Source organism: Pelobates fuscus, chromosome 13 (assembly GCF_036172605.1).
Source record: "Pelobates fuscus isolate aPelFus1 chromosome 13, aPelFus1.pri, whole genome shotgun sequence".
Classification (NCBI taxonomy): domain Eukaryota; kingdom Metazoa; phylum Chordata; class Amphibia; order Anura; family Pelobatidae; genus Pelobates; species Pelobates fuscus.
Window position 1 is genome coordinate 49,618,797 of NC_086329.1, and position 8,828 is coordinate 49,627,624.

Here is an 8,828-nt window from a genome sequence, read left to right on the forward strand (position 1 = left end):
TAATAAATAAAAGGGGGAGGGGAGGTGAGGGGGCTTTCCGACTTTTTATCTAATAGGGGTTTTGTTGATTGGGGTCAAGTCTCTGGAAGAAGAAAGGGGCGGAGGGGGGGGGGGGGGGGCTGAGGGGTCTAGGGCTCAGTCCTCTTCTTCTTCACCGAGGTTGTCTATGGTGTCATAGTCTCTGAGCAGGCTGTGGACCAGCCTGCGGCAGTCTCGGATAGTGACTTGTTCCCTCCTCAACACCAAGCGATTCCTGGCGAACCATAGGGCATCCTTCACGCAGCACAGTAGGCGCCATGCGTCCTCAATTGCCCCCACTGTGTGCGTTCCGGGAAATAGTCCATACAGGATAGAGTGATATGACAGATGCTGTCTCTCAACTGAGTCTCTGAGTTCTCTTTCCAGGGCTCTCAGCAAAGCCTGTGCAAATTTGCACTGCCAGAAGAGGTGTAGAGAAGTTTCCTCCTCCACAACACACTGTGGACAATGTCTGTATCTGCACAGCCCCCTCGCATGCATGAATGTCCTTAGGGGGAGGCCTCCCTGGATGGCCATCCATGCCATGTCTTTGTGTCTATTGGTCAGCCTGCCGGATGCCACCTTCTCCCATACAGTCTCTGTTGTGGCGGCTGGCAGCCCTGGAATAGACTCTGTAATGTCCTGTGCTCTTATTAGTTTGTAGATCACCTTGGGGGACCACAGTTCCGGTTTGACTCCTTCCAGATGGTGTTCCTTCACAAACTTTCTCACATCAAGGTAATACCAAGGAGTGTTCCAGTTGTAAGGGATGGAGCTGTCCCACTTGTCCCAGCCCAGCCCTCTCCAGATGGGTAGGAGGAAAAAGCGGGACATGGAGTTCCCGGCAGAGCAGTTTGCATTGTCTCTTAGCGTCCTGCGAACTCCGTTGCATACAAAGAAGGCTCGAAGCCAGGTGGGGATATCTGGAACTCCCTTGCCTCCCTTGCGGGGTTCTTTGTACATCACGGTGCGCTTCACTCTGTCCATCTTGGATCCCCAGATGAAGTGAAAAACTGCTCTTGTGATGGCTCTGCAAACAGCCATCAGAGGGGGCCACGCCTGGGCCGTGTACTGCAGAACAGGGAGGATCTCGTTCCGCAGCACTAGTTTTTTCCCTTCGATGGTAAGGTCTCTGAGGATCCACAATCCGAACTTCTGGTTCACTTTTGCCAGTCTCTCGTCCCAGCTTTTCAAGGCAGCACCCTCTCCCCCAAACCAGACCCCTAGGATCTTAATGAGGCCTGATTTGATGGGGAAGGGAAGAGGGTCTGAGGGTACATCCCACTGCCCAAACAGCATAGTCTCTGACTTCCCGCAGTTGATCTTGGCTCCTGAAGCTCTGCTGAAGTCATCACAGGTGGACTTGAGTGCTCTCACTGCATGGTGGTCGGCGCAGAAGATGGTGACGTCGTCCATGTAGATCGAGCACTTTACTTCTTTCCCTCTGGTTCCTGGTGTGGTGATCCCTCTGATCTCACGGTTCTGCCTGATGGACTCGGCGAAGAGTTCTATGCAACAGACAAAGAGGAGAGGTGAGAGAGGGCAGCCTTGCCTGACCCCTGACCTGACTAGGAAGGGTTCAGTTTTCCAGCCATTCACCAACACAGTGCTGCAGATATCACGGTACATTAGGTTTACATAGGAGCAGAACACTTCCCCCAGCCCAAACCTGCGCAGTACTCTATTCATGAACTCATGAGAGACACGATCAAAGGCTTTCTCCTGGTCCAGGCACACGAGTGCAGCCCGGACCCGGCGATCCTTGATGTAATGGATCGTGTCTCTGACGAGTGCCAGGCTGTCGGAGATCCGGCGTCCTGGGATGCCACAGGTCTGGTCAGGGTCGATGATCCCTCCTATGACCGCCTTCAGTCTGGTTGCTAAGACCTTGGCCAGGATCTTGTAATCCACATTAAGGAGAGAGATGGGTCTCCAGTTTTTAAGGTCGCATCTCTCCCCCTTCTGTTTATACAAAATCGTGATCATACCTTCCCTGAGAGTGGGTGGTAGGCTGCCCGTCTCTGCCATCTCCTCATACAGGGCCAGCAGGTCCGGTCCAATGAGGTCCCACAGCGTTACGTATAACTCGGCTGGGAGACCGTCACTGCCCGGGGTCCTGCCTGGTCTAAAGGATCTGACCGCAACGTGCAGCTCCCCCAGAGTCAGGGGGCCGTCTAGCACGGCTTTCCCTGTTGGGTCTACCGTCCTCGTGATACCCGAGAGGAATCTCTCGGCGGCATCACTGCACATATGCTTAGGGGAGTAGAGGTCCTTGTAGTAGTCCGTTACTACCTTCGTGACCTTCTCTTTCCCCTGTTGCATATCACCATTACCATCACGTAACTCAGACAGGGGTGTGTGGCCAGAGTGGAGTTTCCTAAAGAAGAAGGAGTTGCACTTCTCCCCCTTCTCAAGATTCTCCACTTTGGAACGAAAGATGATTTGCCTGGCTTCTTCCTCAAAGTGTCTTTTCAGACCCTCCTTGGTTTCCTCCAGCTCCTCACCCACGTCCCATCCACAGAGTTGCAGGTCCAGCAGAGACTGCAACCTGCGTTGCAGTCTCTGGAAGTACCGCTTCCTGGCAGCCGCTAGGCCTCTGCCTTTTGCCTGCCAGAAACTGCGGAGCTTGACTTTAGTCTGTTCCCACCATTCCGCCATGGTATGGAACTGACTCTTGTCTATCTGCCATCCTTGGTATGCAGTGCGCAGCTCCTCCACAATTTCCCGTCTCTGCAGCAGGGTACAGTTTAGCTTCCAGGCACCCGGGCCAGGGGGGAAACCCTTTCCCAGTGTACCTTCGAGCTTTACCGCCCTGTGATCAGAGAAGAAGCAGGGAATCGTGGCAGAGTGCTCATGCTTAACTGTTCGGGATGTGAACACAAAGTCTATCCGAGAGCGCTGAGACCCATCTGGGCGGCTCCATGTATAATTAACAGAGCCATTACCCATTGAGCCCACAGCGTCCTTCATGGATGCCTCGGTGATCATTTCCCTAAGCAGTTTGGAGGTTACATCTAGCTTGGCTGCAGTCTGGGAACTGCGGCCATCTTCCTCTATTGGACAGTTGAAGTCACCTCCCATCAAGACTGCTCTGGTAGTTGCGAGTTGGGCCCGCAGGGTTTGGAGTAGTTCCAAACGCTGTCTCTTCTCCGGCGAGGAGTACACGGTGATGAACCTCACTGGTTCCCCTGCCCAGGAGCCATCCACGACTAATAGTCGACCACAGACAAGCTCCCGGACAGAGTCCACCGTGAAGTGTCCTCCCCGGATTAGGACAGCGGTACCTGCTGACTTGCACCCGTTCCCACCAGACCAGAATGATGGTCCATGCGTCCAGTCCCTGGCCAGGTGGCGGTAGGACTTAGAGAAAGGGATGGAACATTCCTGCAACATAAACACATCACACTTCTGAGAGGCTAGATATCCTAACACAGCATGTCTACGTAACCTATCCTTGATGCTCCTAACATTAATGGTGAGAATAGAAATAGACGCCATAATCAATGTAAGGGAGAAAAGACAGTGTTATTCACAGACATGACTGCTCAGTTACCGCCGCCTTCCCCCTGATGGGGGAGGCTACTTCCTTCTCCTCCTCCTTGGTCCTTAATGTCCAGTGGTGGTGGTGGAGGTGGTGGGCGTGTCTCCGTCTGAACCGGCTCCTCAAGGAGGCGTTGTAGGCTGTCGAGGGTCTCTGTGTACTGCAGCTCTGGGATAAATGATGTCCCACATTCTAGAGCTTCTCGGATGAGCTCGTCTGCTTCTGCATCGGTTACCTCTGCAGGGGAGGGGGAGGCTGCTTTTTGTGCCTTTTTGCTCTGCTGAACCTTGGGTGGGCTTGTGTCTTCCAGTCCTGCTTCTTCACTGCTGATCTTCCGTTTCCTCTGACCGGGGTCTCGCAGTTGTTCCTCAGGGGGATTACCTGTAGCGGGAATAAGAGCAGGGAAGGGGTCCTGGGGGGGGTCTGCAGCAGTGAGGGAGAAGGTTAGATCTGCTGCAGTGGGTGAGGGGTAGAGTTCGGAGGGGAGAGAGCTGGGTGGGGGGCGGGTGCTCTTGGGAGTCAGGAAGGGTAGGGGGCAAGAGGGGTCAGGAGAGGTGGCCGGGTTTTTGGGAGGGGGAAGTGTGATATATTTTAATATATGGTCCCCAGATAGGGGACGTATCAGATATTAAACTGATAAGAACAGATACTACACTTGATCTTAGCCAAAAGGCCGAGAAGCGATAACCAGAATGGGCGCCCAGCTACTCACCTGCCGTTCGCTGGCGCTTGTTCAGCTTGCGGTGAGCCTTGGGCACAGTGCCGCCTTTTCCTCATCTGGGTGTAAGCTGGCTACAAATAGCAACAGAGACAAAGTCACCACAGCAGCAAACAACCTCTAAACCCTTGAAACCCAGCTCCCCTTCTTAACCTTGTCCATTCCTCCCCCTCCCCTCCAGACATACCTTGCACCTCTGTCTCTCCTGCTCAGCTGCTACCGCTGATAAGGTGCCTAACGAGGTTGCTGGATCACCTGGTCTGTCTGTTCCTCTTCAGCTGCAAGTAGGGTAGATAGAGCAAGCAATTAAGCACCACCTGCTGCTGATTGCTCGCAATCACTCAATAATGCAATTAATTAAACTTTCAATTGATTGATAACCTAGATGTTGCTCAGATTTCCCTCCAAAACGTTTGTGCTGTCATTGCAAAGACCAGCATGCTGCAGGCTGCAGCAAATTTGCATAATTAATCCCGCCCACTTTTCCAACACTGATAATGCACGCTGCCAGCCAGCCAGCCAGCCATACATACTCTGACTTCTTCACAATGGATATGTACTGGACACTTTTATTCCATGAAGTGATTACACAGATTTACATGATAACAATGATTAAATAAATACATGGGATCAGGTGAACAGAATTGCATCGTGCACAGCACATGATAGAGAATAACAATCAGACTAGCGATCAATCCAAACGAAACAATAACAGTTAACAAACATTGCTACAAGTGTCCATAATTCAAGGAATGTCATGTTTTTGGTCCGTTCCGTCCAGGCTTCATTCAGGCATGCCATGCCGCAGACAGGGGGAGGCAGAGCTCGCACTTAGACAGAACAGAGAAAAAAGCAGGGAAGGAAGGAAGAAGGAAGGAGAACAAGTTTGCCTTCGTTCTCGCCAAGTGAGAGTCCAGTGGCTTTTTGCATTTTTTGTTCAATCAAAAAATCTATTTTTTAACCAGCATAAGAGAGGTGCACCGGTCCTGGAGGTACTGCAATACCAGGTCAATGCGTGGAGTGGACAGAGCAAGCTCTTCTTCCATCTCCCTGTTCCAAAAATCCATTTAATATATGGTCCCCAGATAGGGGACGTATCAGATATTAAACTGATAAGAACAGATTTTTTGATTTAACAAAAAAGTCTTTATTTCGAAATAAACAGTTTACAGTTAAAACATATCTGCGTCGAAGCGCAGTGTCAGACATTCTTACATACTTTATGTTACGGTACCACCTTCCGAGCTCCAGACACAGTCGTTAGTCACTTGTATTCCCGGTTCCCCCAATAACGAGACCAAGCTCCATTATGAGGGTAAAACATGAACTGAGGACTGGATCAGCCAGCCTGCCTTTTATTTGCATTTCACACACACAGGCCACACCCAAGGGGAGGCATAAAATAACCACTGGCATCGATGTTACATCCCACACATTCCCTCCCCTTGGTGTGACACATAATCCTATTATACATACAGTTTGAAATATACTTTTATATAACTTTCATAACTTCAAATCCATCCATCAGGTTCACATAAGAGACACATATTCAGATTCAGCATACTGAAAACATAACCATTCTCAAAAATCACATCAATCCCTTCAGTGAATAAAAAGTTACGCGAAAGTCCGTTTATGACCGACCGCAGGTACCTTTTCTTGCCCAAAATAGTTCCCTGGATTCGGGCTGTGCGGTCGGTCACTTGCTGGCCTAAAAATGGCTAAGTCCCGTTCGAGGTGGGTCGGTACTTCGACTTTCGTTGAACTGTCGAAGTATCGTCGATAGTACGGGTCGGCGGGTTCGAAGTTAAAATGGCCGCCGCCACGTGGTCCTTTGTCCGATGTCGGCCACCTCGAGGACTTTGGTAGCTTGGGCGTTTCATTAGTTTCCGCTGTACTTGAATGTCTTTTATACAAAGTCACAACCCTTCGCATAATCTCTCAGGGACCATAAGTATTGGGCAAATCAGACGAACCCAAATAGGTTTAGTCCCGACGGATGGGTCTGTCACATGGCTCCCTCCTTGTGGAACACTCCGGCAGACCCGGCTTGACCCTGTGGCGGGTCAACTTGGGGATGACCGGACTTAGGGAGGATAGGGACGTCTGTTTGCCGGGATAACCCATCCGCATTCCCATTCTGCTTACCGGGCCGGTAGCTGATAGTGAAATTGTAAGGCTGCAATGCCAAACTCCACCTCAGCAGTCTGCCATTGTCCCCAGAGACCCGGTTAAGCCAGACAAGGGGGTTGTGGTCTGTTACGAGAGAAAATTCTTGTCCGTATAGGTAAGGGCTCAGTTTCTTCAGTGCCCAGACCAGGGCTAAACACTCTTTCTCTACTGCCGCATAACTCACTTCTCGAGGTAGTAACTTTCTGCTGAGATATGCGACAGGGTGCTCTCCTCCATCCTCCCCGACCTGGCTCAGCACAGCCCCCAGTCCATACATGGAAGCGTCTGTGTGGACAAGAAAACGTTTGTTAGGGACTGGGGCAGCCAGGACAGGGGCATTCACAAGAGCCTGCTTCAGGGCCCGAAACGCGGCTTCACAAGCTGGAGACCACAGGACCTGCCTAGGTAAGTTCTTCTTAGTCAGGTCAGTCAGGGGCTTGGCAATCGTGCTATAGTCGGGGACAAAACGTCGATAATACCCTGCTGTCCCTAGGAAAGCAAGCACTTGGGTCTTGGTGATAGGTGTGGGCCAGTTAGCTACCGCTTCCACCTTAGCAGGTTCGGGCCTCTGGCTCCCACAACCCACCCGGTGACCCAAGTACTGTACTTCTGCCATGCCTAAATGGCACTTGTCTGGTTTCAGAGTCAGGCCGGCGGCCCGAATCTTGTCCAGCACTACCCCTACGTGTACTAGGTGGTCTTCCCAAGACTCACTGTAGACCGCGATGTCGTCCAGGTAGGCACATGCAAATCCCTGGAAGCCATCGAGGAGCCTATCCACCATACGCTGGAAGGTAGCCGGAGCATTCTTCATCCCGAATGGCATAACCTTAAACTGGTATAGGCCAAACGGGGTGACGAAGGCCGACTTGGGGATAGCATCCTCGGCCAGGGGGATCTGCCAGTACCCTTTACATAGGTCAATGGTGGTCAGATAGCGCCCCCTGGCAATGCGGTCTAGTAACTCGTCTATCCGGGGCATCGGGTAGGCGTCAGTGGTAGTCCGCTCGTTGAGCCGCCTGTAATCCACACAGAACCGGGTGGTCCCATCCTTCTTGGGTACTAGGACTACGGGCGACGCCCACGGACTATCTGAGTGCTCAATAACCCCCAGCCGGGTCATCTCCTGTATCTCCTTCCGCATTCCTTCTCGGACTGCTTCCGGGATACGGTATGGGGGTTGTCGTAGGGGGTTCTGTCCGGGTGTCTCGACTTTGTGTATAGCTAGGTTGGTGTACCCGGGTTCTTGGGAGAACGTCGCCTGCTTCTCCCACAGAAGCTGTCTGGCCTGGGTTTTCTCGGCCGGGCTTAGTCGGTCACCTAACTGTACGAGGCTAGTAAGGTCGGTCTGGGGATCCCTTTCTAACAGGTCAGGTAAAGGTAAGTTCTCTGGGTCGTCAGTAGCTGGGGCACAAACTGCTGCAACATCCTCGGGTCGTTCCTGATACTCCTTGAGCATGTTCACATGAAAGGATCGTTGTACCCTTTCATCCGAACAGCTGGCTATAAGATAGGTAGTATCGCATACCTGAGCTAACACCTTGTACGGGCCCTGCCAAGATGCTTGCATCTTGTTTGCCTTCACAGGTTTGAGCACTAGGACCTTCTGCCCAACCTGGAAGACCCGCTGTCGAGCGCCCCGATCGTACCATCGCTTCTGTCTCCCCTGGGCCGCCCGGAGATTTTCCCTTACCATCAGGGATAGTTTCTCCATGCGGTCCCGGAGTTCCAGAACATATGGTACTATGGGGGTCCCTTCTTGCTCCGTCTCCCCCTCCCAGTGTCCTCTAATGAGATCTAGGGGTCCACGAACCCTTCTCCCATAGAGTAACTCAAAGGGGGAGAACCCAGTTGATTCCTGGGGCACCTCTCTGTATGCAAATAGCAGATGAGGCAGGAATCGCTCCCAGTCTCTGCAAGAGTCAGTAAAGGTCCTCAGCATCTGTTTGAGGGTACCATTAAATCGCTCGCAGAGACCGTTAGTCTGTGGATGATAGGGTGAACTAAGTAGCGGGTTGATGCCGCACACCTTCCACAGCTGCTGGGTGAGCACAGCGGTAAATTGGGTTCCCTGATCAGAGAGGATCTCCTGAGGGAACCCGACCCTAGTAAAGACTTTAACCAGGGCATCAGCAACCGTCTCTGCCTCTATATTAGACAGCGCTACTGCTTCTGGGTAACGGGTGGCGTAGTCTACCACAGTAAGAATATATTTCTTACCGGATGGACTAGCCCTGGCCAGTGGACCCACAATGTCAACGGCTATGCGGGAAAAGGGCTCTCCAATGATAGGCATCGGCTGTAGCCTAGCTTTTGGATGATCTCCCCGCTTACCTACCCGTTGACAAGTGTCGCACGTGCTACAATACATCCGCACAT

General features: G+C 52.0%; 2 pseudogenes; both read right to left on the reverse strand.

Moving 5' to 3' along the window:
• Nucleotides 1–4,135: 4,135 nt before the first annotated feature.
• LOC134584186 (U2 spliceosomal RNA) lies at nucleotides 4,136–4,244 on the reverse strand (annotated as a pseudogene).
• A 1,003-nt stretch (nucleotides 4,245–5,247) lies between these two features.
• On the reverse strand, nucleotides 5,248–5,424 carry LOC134584147 (U2 spliceosomal RNA; annotated as a pseudogene).
• Nucleotides 5,425–8,828: the final 3,404 nt, after the last annotated feature.